The following is an 11268-nucleotide window of genomic DNA, read 5'->3' on the forward strand; positions in this document are numbered from 1 at the left end:
CACTCCCTGAGGCAGAAAGAGGTAAGGCTACAGACTCCTTAAGGACAGGGCCTTGCCTGCCCTCATTCGAGGTTCCCCACCACCAGGGAGTGGGGCGGGGCGCACAGGGGCTCGAACTTGGCCACCGACTGACGGGAAAGCACGCCTTTTCCTATTATATCGTTGTTAATCATTGTCGACTGGTGATTGATCACCTAGCAAAGGTGGCAAACGGAAGTAAGTCAGACAATTTCTTTCAGAAGACAGTGGATAAAATAGAGTTAACAATTTTACATCATATACTTTTTAAAAAACTGAGAATCTGAGGAAGCAAATGGTCCACACTGGATGATTGAGGGAGCATTTCAAAAAAGCAGAGATGCGGATCAGCAACTATTTCACAAAGGACATTGAACTTGTACGATGGTAAGCTCTTAAATTTTATCCTGCCTGGTACCTGTTCTTATGCATGTACACATCCACTCCCCAGATTGCAAATTAAAGCAGTTTCTCCGACGCTGGGCCCCTAGAAACCTCGTCACTGTTAATCCCATTCTAGACAAGGTTTTTGCTATCAGCTGAATGCTTGTGTTCCTTTGCAATTCATATGTTCAAACCCAGTGCCCTGCGTGTTGGTATTTGGAGGTGGAACCTTTGGGAGGTACTCCGGGTGTGAAAATGGAGCCCTCCGGAATGGGATGGGTGCCCTTAGAAAGGAGACCCTCGGGAGCTGCCTCGCCCCTCCTGTCGTGCAACCACAATTCTGTGAACCAAGAAGTGAGCTCAGACCAGACACTGAATCTGCCAGTGCCTTCATCACAGGCGTCCTAGCCTCGGGAGTGTGAGAAGTAAATGCTGTTGAGGTCACCCAGTCTGTGGTATTTTTGCTACAGCAGCCCAAATGGACTAAGACAGTTTTGTGTAACGAGATTATTTCCATGTCCCTGCAGATCTCTCAAAGAGGCAAAGGTGGGCAGATCTACGTTGTACAGAGTGGTAAAGTCACTTTTCTGGCCCCTATTCATGAACCACTCATTCTATGCACAAAAGAGCCAACACACAGGTGTGGACTGAACAAGAGTGCTCTAGAACCTATCAGAGAGGACTAGGACTGGCAATTACGTGAGCCTACCTCCAGATCTGGGCTTCTTACTACATAATCACCTAAATCATGAACTCTCTCTGAGCCTCAGTTTCCTCATCTTTCAAATGAGATTAGTAATATCTATCTCATAAGGTTGTTTTCCCATTAGCAAGGTAACACATAAAGCGCCTGGCTTGTACTAGGCTCTTAACAAACAGAAGTAATGATTACTGTGAACGCAGTAAGCTGTAGCTAAATTCTGCATTTCGACTCACAGCCAATGCAATATATTATAATTTCTATTGCATAGTCATTCAGCAAATCCTTATTGGGTACCTCCCACATCCCACCCAGATGCTGAGTCCAATAGTGAACAAGATGGTCATTATCTCTGCTGTCATGGGCCTGGAAGTCCACTGGGGCAGAGAGACGAACCAGCATTCAGAAGACAAGATGAGGAGGGCTCTGATGCGGGGGACACCCCTACATACAGCCTGGACTTATGGGTAACACACAAAACATGGCCAATTGTTCTGAGAAAGAAATGAGTCAGGCTCCACATCAAAGGCCCCTGGAAGGAGAAAGAATATGATAAATAAACGACACAGAATGAGTGAGCCCGAGGCCCTGTCGAGACCTGAAGCTCACTCACCATGGACTGGTTCTGTCTTTTCTCCAGCGCTCGTTGACTACAAATGAGATTTGCTAGCAAACTATTCATTAAAACAATCACATTTCAATGGGATAACCCGAGGGCTGGCCTTCGCATGTCACAGGAAGATTGGACCTGTAGTGATGTCTAGAGCAGTGGTTCTCACCGGGACATTTGTCAGTGTCTGGGGACATTTTTGATGGTCATGACTAAGCGGGGGCATATTACTGGTACCTAGTGGGTAGAGGCCAAAAATGCCACGAAATGTCCTCCAGGGCACAGGACAGCCCTTCACAACAAAGAGTCACCCAGCCCCAAATGTCAGTGGTGCAGAGACTGAGGAAGCAGGATCCCGAGGAACTCTTTGAAGAAGCCAGAACTAAAGCAAAGCTGAAACTGGAAAGTTGGCTTTGTGCTGCCTGTCACGACCAGAGCTAATAAGCAGAGACAGAGACTGAATCTTTATGGGCACTTTACTCAGACGACAGCGATCTGAGAAGACCATGGGTTGTGTGCCCTAAAATCTGTCTTAACACCTCATCTCCAGCCGACCTTTTTATAAGGAGAAGAAAGGGTAAGTAAAGCATTTGGAAAAATGGTTAATAGGATAAGAGTTGCATTCCAGAGGCAATTTTCCTGGTACTTCTTTATCTGTTGGTCAACAATTTTTTTCTGCGTCACAGATGTTCCCTCCCTGGAACATAAAGGCTCAGGAGTCACATACGTCATGCATTCCAGTCCCTGGAATCCCAGCTTTCCACGTGTCTTCATCACGTAAACCTATCAACTATGACTAAAGCTGACAGCTCTAACTCAAGTTCCGCTATCATTCCATTAGTTTTCAATTACATTCTTTCTCTAAGCTTAGTTTAATTAAAGGAATACAAATTAAAACAACACAAAAGCAGATAAATTATTTAAAAATCATTTTGCTGTTGAAGAAACAGTCCTTCCACATGATAGAAACCACCCTGCAAGCAACTCGATGTGACTAACGGTATAAGATACATTAGCGGTGGTGTTGCAGCTCATCTAAAACAGTTTTTAGTGCAGGTGACAATGGTTGCACATTTTCCAGCAGGGGCCACGTTAGCGTTTTTTGTCTTTTTTAAAGAAAACATTTCCCTGTCCTTCAGAGTTACCATAGGTCCCCAATGACCTTAGCAAGTGAAAACAAATGCCTACAAGACAAGAAATTAAAATTTGTTCAACATAGGTTCCAGTCCTCTTTTCTTCTGGTTCGCTTTCTGGGGATCCTATCTTCAAGCCTTTTCTTTCTTTGGCAAGATTTTATTTATTTATTTTTAGAATGAGGGGAAAGAAGAGAAAGAGAGGGGAAAAAACATCAACCAGTTGCCTCTCACACACCCCTGACCAGGGCCCTGGCTTGCAACCCAGGCATGTACCCTGACCAGGAATCAAACCAGTGACCTTTCAGTTTGTGGGGAGACACCTGACCCCCTGAGCCACACTGGTCAGGGCGTGTCTTCCAAGTCTTGAGTACCACCTTATCTCCAGGCTCAAGAAAATGTAGCAAACCTGTAGGGGAGAGATCTCCAGTACAGCAAGGTCTTAATCACAGCTGAGGTCTGACTTAAATGTTGTACATAGTTCTTTACCTTCACTTCCCAGCCTCCATACATATCTCCCACTCCAATCATAGCCAGAAAAGGTCGCCTGCACACAATTTCAAAGGGACTCAATTGAACCCCATTTTTGAGGCGCCACCCTTATCCTGAGCAGGGCAATAGGTAAAACTTGATCCCAATGGAGATGCGTTTCTTGACACAGTCTGGCTACATTTTTCTTCCGTGTGTGATTCATCTTCTCTACCTTCCCAGAAGTCTGAGGTCATTGTACCGTGTGGAGTCTCCACTTAATTCCTAAAAATTTACGAACCTTCCATGTAATTTCTGAAATGAAAGCAGGTCCATTATTGCTCTGGATGTTTCTGGGTAGACCAAAGCAAAGAATTATTTCTTTCAGTAGGGTTTTCATTACCTCCGAGGATTTCTCAGTTCCAGCAGGATAGGCCTCTACCCGTCCTGAAAAGGTATCTACAAAAACTAACAAATATTTTCCATCCTCGGACCTTCAGCACCTGCGTTAGGTCTCTTCGCCTGTCCTCACCCAGGCGCTGCCCTTGGTATCGTTTCCCTTCTTTTTTTCTAATGGGGATCTGTCTTGGGATTGTTCTTCTGGCACACAGGGCTTTAGAAACTCCCGGACCTGTGAGCCATGGTTTAATATAGTGGGTCAGAACCCCAGCTCTCAGCTTTCTCTAAGCCTGCAGTCAGATATTCAGGGTTGAATTGGGACAAGTCTAGGATAGGTACCAAAAGCATTGTAAATGTTCCTTTAGCCTTGGACATGGACAATGTGGTATTGCTAGGGGCAGGAATGGATAAGGGGATTAAATGGTAACGGGAAAAAAATACAATAAAGATAAAATTCAAAAAAAAAATGTTCCTTTAGCAGTCTCTTTTGCTGCATTTACTGTAACAAAATTTCTTTCTTTTTTTTTGAGACTGGAGTTGAAGCTTTTTATTATGGGGTCTGCACACAGCACCACTGCCGTTACAGAGACACTTTTACATCATGGCGCTCTTTATTGTCGAGGCTGTGCAGTTCTGTGCTGTAATCAGGACACCTACACAAAGTGACGTTTTGGGGTTTGTTTGGCTGCTTCCGCTAGATGTCAGTGAAGAGGGACAATAGGGTCCTCGGTTACTGCAGCTGTGCTTCCTTTGGCAGGCGGCTATTACGATTTACTTTCGGACCATGTAGTGGACGCCAGAGAACTTGCATTTGCCAAGGCGTAATCTCCCGAGATGCAAAGTCATGGAGTAGAATGGTGTGGTGAAACCCCAAGAAACCATCATTTCTTTGCATTTGCTTGACTGTTTGAATTTTTACCATTTTATACCACATGTTTTCAGTAGAATTCTGCCATACCATATAACCACAGGCAACCCAGGCTAAAGGTCAAACTGGCTTCATTTCTGGAGACACATTTCCAAGGCTGCCTGGAATATTTTGTGCTTCTAGTGGTTCCTTCATGGACTTGAGTTTTTGATAAAATGTGTTATCTTCTTCCTCCGGGTTCTTTCCAATTTTTCCCTCAAACGTGCAGGTGGCTTCTGGTGCAGAATCTTGTCCCATGGGCGGGCACAGTACTTCAGCCATGCAGTTCACGGTCCCTTGTCTTTGGACAATTCCTTCCGCAGAAAACTTGAGGCAATGCTTGTGTCCTCCTCCTGGAAGATCCTCGGTGCTGGCTGGTTGGACTGTCTGACCAGAAACACCTTGTAGGGGCCCCTGCTGAGAGCTAACGAGGCTCTCCACCACCGGGGGCGCCCCGGGGCTGGGTAGTGGGTCGGTGGGATTTCCATCCTTGGTGAGCGGCAGCTGGGAGAGCCTGGGTCCACTCAAGCTTAACTGGACGGTACAAGTGCCTGTTGTAACAAAATTTCTGCAGTGGATAAAGCAAAATTCCATGCTAACGATGAATTGTTCCTGAGATCTGACTGTAGGAATAGAGCAGGCGGACCTTTAGGGACAGATGTGAATTATCTCCACCCTGTAAAAGTGTAACAGAGGCCTAAAGTTAGTTATAATAATAGCTTCTGCTGGTACTTGTAACATTTGAAACGCATCCGCAGATCTGTTCAACAGAGAGTCGTGGGGCGCGTGACACGTGTAACAGTGTCGGGCGCGTCAGGGCACACAAAAGAATCCAGCCGGGACAACGGAATATTAAAAGCCAAATAGTGAAAAAGGTAATGGTTCTCAGCTGGGGCAATTTTGCTCCCCACACCCCTCCCCGGGGTCCACTTAGCATGTCTGGAGGCATTTTTGATCCGCACAACTGGAGGGGTACTGCTGACCTCTAGTGGGTAGAGGCCAGTAATACCGCTGGACGTCCTAAATGCGCAGGATAGCCCCTCACAACAAAGGACTGCGCAGCTCGGAATATCTCCTGCTTTGGTGGAGAAGCCCTGAAATAGAGCAGCTCCGTGCAGCCGGGTAATGCTAACTCTGAGAGCTACGGGAGTTGACAGAAGAGACCAACTGCTGACAGCCAGAGTGATCGGGGAAGGTTTCGGGGAGGAGAAAGAATGGGTGGGGTTAAGATTTAGGAAGGGAGGGACCTAGTGGGGACACTGCCAGGAGGGAACGTAGCACAAGCAAAAGTGCAGAGTGGAGTGACTGGGCCAGGACGTTCTGGGACAGTGGACAGGCCACCCTCAACAGAGCATTATGTCCACTCCACAGTCCGTGGGTTGGGTCAGGCAAGCAAGCGTCTTGTGGTATCTCCATGTGACATGTGAGCAGACCAAAGCACAGAAAGCTTCAGGTGGTCCCTGAGCCGGGGCTAGCAGCCAGCCCTCCTATTGTCGGAGCCCTGGGCTTTCCCCACCGTAGTCCACTCGGGCCCCACCTCGTCCTGCTCTCTGCCCCCAGGAGCCTAATGGAATAATTGGAACATCACCCAAACAAAAGCTCCCTTCTGCCCTGAATCCAGCTGGCCTACTCTGACTCTTGACTTGAAAAGACACCCTCCAGAAACCTAGACACACACACACACACACAGAGACTTCTCAAGCAAGAAGTAGAGAGAGAAGTCGGTAGAAAAAGGAATCACGTGTCCGAGCACACAAGCACACAGCTGACGTGGAGCACCAGTTAACAGACGAGCTGGGGAAGAGAAGTGGCTGGTAAGCATAAACAGCCACATAAAGCAGCTCCAGCACCATCACCGTGAGCTAAGAAGCCACAAGCACAGGAGAACAGGACAAGGAGGGGCCTGGGACAGGTGGCACGGTGTGGCCAGAGCAGGTGAAATGGGTGGAGTGAAAGGGACAACCGGGAGTTCCCCTCTCAGACACTCTGAGGGGCCAGGTTAAGGGGGGCAAAGGCTGTGCACCTGAGGAGGGAGGGGCCAGGCCCTGGGAAGTATCCAGGGGCCGTGTGCAGGAGCAGGGTCAGAAAGGGGTGGAAAAGAGAGTGAAGGGCAGGAGAAAGAGTGGGATGGGGTTTCAGGCCAGAGGGGATGATGTGGGGCCTGGGATTCGGGGAAAGCGCTGAGTTGGAATACCAGGTGTTGCCCACAGGCTCCTCAGAGGCAAGAACTCATCCACCTGCACCCCAGACACTGGGGCGGGGTGAGGTCAGGTGGGAAAGAACAGCCAGGGAGAGGAGGGATCAGAGGTCCTGCAGGAGAAGGAGCCCAAGCCTGGGCCTCACTCCCACCCTTGTCAGCCACCATGTCCAAGCGATGGGGCCAGTGGGAGAAAGAAGTAAGGGGCACCGCCCTAAGACTCTTCTCCCTCACGCCTTCCGTCCCAGCCCTGGCCTCCAGGGCTTTTGCCTCTCCAGTGAGGATGAGTCTGGGGTCATGCAGAGCTGGTGCAGTGGAGTGGGCGGAGCGAAGCCTTAGGTGGGGGTCATGGAAGGATCTGGGCCAACACCGCAGCATCTCCTTGGACCATGGTAACAGCATCCTCGGCCCTGAGATGCCCATCCCTTCACCCCCGGGGCAGACATGACACAAGAGGACAGCCCACCCACCCTCCCCCACTTTTATTTCCCACCACTCCCTGGCCTGGCCTCATGAGAAAAGTGTAAGCGACATGCAAACCTCACTCTTCTCTTGCCTGCGAGGCCCTGACATTATCACGGCCATAACAAGTCCCAGGCTTCACCCCAAGCCACTCTGGCCTCTTGCCCAGGGCTTGAAAGCAGAGGGTGCAGGGCCCTTGCCCAGGCCACCAGGGCAGACCCCCATCCTGGTCACTGCATTGCCTGGCCCGGGGAGTAGCGCCTGTGGGTACTTTATAGTCCCCAGGGTGCCATGAGGGTTCTCGAGTGTGAACAGAGCCCACCCTCCCTCCCTGACTGCCTAGACCCCTGCCTTCTGCCTAAGGACAGAGTGGGCACGCAGGGCAGAGGGCGGGAAGGAGAAGCGGACAGGGGTCTCCACTTTACAGAGAAAGCCTGGATGTTGGGGGAAGGGCAGTCACAGGGGACGTAGTCCCAGTCCACCACACTCCCCCAGCCTCTCTCTGCTCTTGCTCCATCCATCCAAGCACACTTCTGGAAGCATTCCCTCCCCACCCTGCTCCCAGGCCTGGAGATCCAGTTGGTTCCCACATCCCCCTTCCTCACCCACTCACCCTGCTATGACGCACCTGAAGGGGACACGTGAGAGGAAACAGTTCTCCTGTTTCCACCTCCTCTCCCCAAGTACTACAACTTGGACCCTAGCTCAGTCCTCAGCATGGGTGTGAGGGCTGCCCAAGGTTTCCTGCTGGAGACTCTGGTCCCCAGGGCTCTGCGCAGGCCTCCAGCCCCACCTGGTTACCTGCTGGCTGAGCTGTATCCATAACACTCCCTTCCTCTCCCTTAGGTGCAGCTGCGGCTTGGCCCGGAGTCACTGGGGACGGCTAGACCACCAAAGGACCAGAAAGAGCAAACTTGGGGTGAGACGGGGGAAGCAGCCTCTTTGCTCCCTCCAAGGGACCAAGGTGCACCTGATGACCCCACTCGTGGGAAAACTGACTGAAAAAGGTTATCTTTAGATGACTTTTAAAAACTGAGATAGAATTCACATCTCACAAAACCCACCATTTTCAAGGATACAGTTCAATGATTTTTAGTATAATCACAAGGCTATACAATCATCACTACTAATTCCAAAACACAGCCACCACCCTGAAAAGGAACCTCGCACGCATTAGCAGAGACCTCCCACTCTCCTTCCTTCCAGCCCCTGGCAACCGCTAATCTACTTTCTGTCTCCACAGATGCACCTATTCTGGGCTTTTCACATAAATGGGGTCATACAATATGTGGCCTTTTATATCTGGATTTTAATTTACTTTAAAGTTTTTATTTACATCCAGGAAAATTCAATTTGACATACAGTTCCAAGTTTTGACAACATATAGTCATGTAACCATCAACACAATCAAGATATCAAACAGTTCCCATCATGTCATGCCACCCCTTTGAAGTCAGTTGTTCCCCACCATGCCACCCCTAGCAGCCATGACCTGCTTTCTCTTCCTGTAATTTTGCCTTTTCCAGAATGTTTTATAGGTGGAATCAAATAACACGTAGGCTTTCAAGCCTGCCTTCTTTCACTTAGAATGGTGCCTTGAAGATTCATCTTTATTGTTGCCTTTATCAGTGGTTCCTTTTTCATTGCTGAGTAGTATTCCACTGTGTGGTTGTATCACAGATTGCTTATCCACCCAGCAGTTGAAAGGTATTTGGGGTGTTTCCAGTGTGGAGCAGTAATGAAAACAATTCATTTACTTCACCTTGACTCGTGGCAGAGAGATGCGTCCTTAGTAAACACACTCTATCAGTGAGAATAGTCTAGGTTACATCACAGTAACCCAACTCCCAGTGACTTTAAATACCAAAGTTTCATTCTCATTTATCCTGCATATTCACTGTGGGTCAGATGGGGCCCCTGCTTTGTGTGCTCCTCACCCCAGCCCAGGCTGATGGAGCAGCCACTAGCTGGGGCATGACCACTTGCTGCAACAGGGAGGAAGAGGGCTCAGAAGGGCCACAGCACAATTACATGCTCCAGCCTGGAAGGGGTGCTATCACTTCCAGTTACATCCCACTGGCCACACCCAGTCAATGGTCACACCCAATCAGCAGCCCCCAGGCAGCGTAATCCTAAATGAGCCAGAAGACAGAGAGGAGGAACAATTTGGAGAACAACTTTAATAACTACCATATGTATTACAGATAATTGTTGATTCTTTAGAAGGTGCAGGGCAACATGAAGTGAAAAGGGGTTCATATAAAGCATTGCATTATTCTTTTTTTTAAAGAAAAGATTTTTGTCTATTTACTTTTAGAGAGAGCAGAAGGGAAGGAGAAAGAGAGGGAGAGAAACATCAACGTGTGGTTTCATCTTGCTTGCCCCTTACTAGGGACCTGGTCCGCAGCCCAGGCATGTGCCCTGACTAGGAATTGAACCAGCAACCCTTTGCTTCACAGGCCGGCACTCAATCCACTGAGCCATACCAGCCAGGGCACATTGCATTATTCTAAAGATTAGTCCCATCCAGGATTTTCAACACCCTCTTGCCAATAGCCACAGAAAGTCTTGGCTGGGGGCAGAGGCCGTGCAACTATGTAAACGGACCCTCCAGCTGCCCTATTTCCTGGATTCGGGAAGAGCCTACACTGCTTATAAATGTAATTTCCATTAAGGTCTCACAATAGATGGAAAATTCAAGTCCCTGCCCCTTACTTCATTCCTAGGATTCATATTGACATTTCCAGCCCTGCCCCAGTTCCTTTTGATTTGTGACTATGGCCCTTCATTCTGGGAGTGGGTGCCAGGTAACCCCCTGAGCCTCGGGGTCATCAAGTTCTAGGGCAGCTCCTACAGGATAGAGCAGGGAGCTGTGGGAAAGGGCACCTCCTCTCAACAGTCCTGCCTCGGGCCTTGGACTAGACTTCGGAGGGTCTCCAAGCCAAAGCTCTGGGGACTAGAACAACTGAGTGGTATCGTGAGTTACCATGAGCTTGGCAGACAGAAGGCCCAGCTGGGCACTTCAGCTCCCCTATATCGCTGTGACCAGGGACAGAAATTCTCTGAGTTATTTTCTTCCTTCCTTCCTTCCATCCATCCTTCCTTCTTTCCTTCCTTCCTTTCAATTTAGAGACAAAGAGGAAGGGGGTGGGGTGGGGAAAGAGAGAAAGACATCGAAACATCAATTTGTTGTTCCACTTATATTTCTGCATTCATTGGTTTTTTTCTTGTATGTGCCCTGATCGGGGATCGAACCTGCAACCCTGGTGTATCAGGATGATGCTCCAACCAAATGAGCTACTCTGCCAGGGCTCTGGGTTGTTTCTTTATTTGAAAAATGAGGATGGTTATGACCTCTATTAACGTGCTATGAAGAGTAGCAGTTTGTAAATGAAGCATCTGGCACATAGAAGTTGCTCACTAAATGGTAGCTGTTATCATGATACTTGAAGCTAAATAGAAGCCCTGTTCACTTTCATCAAACTCTGCAGAGTTAGTTCTGGAGGCCTGGGCCTTAATTTCCTTTGACCTTGGGCTATTTTAGAGTGAAAAGATGAAGTGTTGTCGTTAATTGGTTAAAACTAGTGCACTGCTATTGTTTTCATTACATATGCATACCTAACTTGCATGGATGAAACAAAAGCCCAGCATGAATATAGATATAATCATCAAAAACCCAAATGATGATTACAAAAGAAATCTAAAAAAACTTTTTGCTAAGATCTACAGCCAAAGAGCCTTAAGCAAGTGAAATAAGCTTTCATTTCTTCTACAGTTTCACATTGTTGTTCTTGAGTTTGTAATTACTTTATGTACTATAATACAGTGGCTAATCAAAACACAAAATCTGGAAACATTCACGTAAACTTTTTCAGAACAGAACAGATTGGCTAGGGTGGCTCTATGCAACCCCGGTCTGGGGCTGAGGCAAGGCTGCCCCCTTCTGGGACTTTCCAGTACTGCAGCGACTGCACAAGAGGGCGGGCTGTT

General features: G+C 48.3%; 1 pseudogene; it reads right to left on the bottom strand.

Moving 5' to 3' along the window:
- Positions 1 to 2359: 2359 nt before the first annotated feature.
- On the bottom strand, positions 2360 to 5249 carry LOC123479202 (latexin pseudogene; annotated as a pseudogene).
- Positions 5250 to 11268: the final 6019 nt, after the last annotated feature.

The sequence above is a fragment of the Desmodus rotundus genome, chromosome 6, assembly GCF_022682495.2.
Source record: "Desmodus rotundus isolate HL8 chromosome 6, HLdesRot8A.1, whole genome shotgun sequence".
Taxonomy (NCBI): Eukaryota; Metazoa; Chordata; class Mammalia; order Chiroptera; family Phyllostomidae; genus Desmodus; species Desmodus rotundus.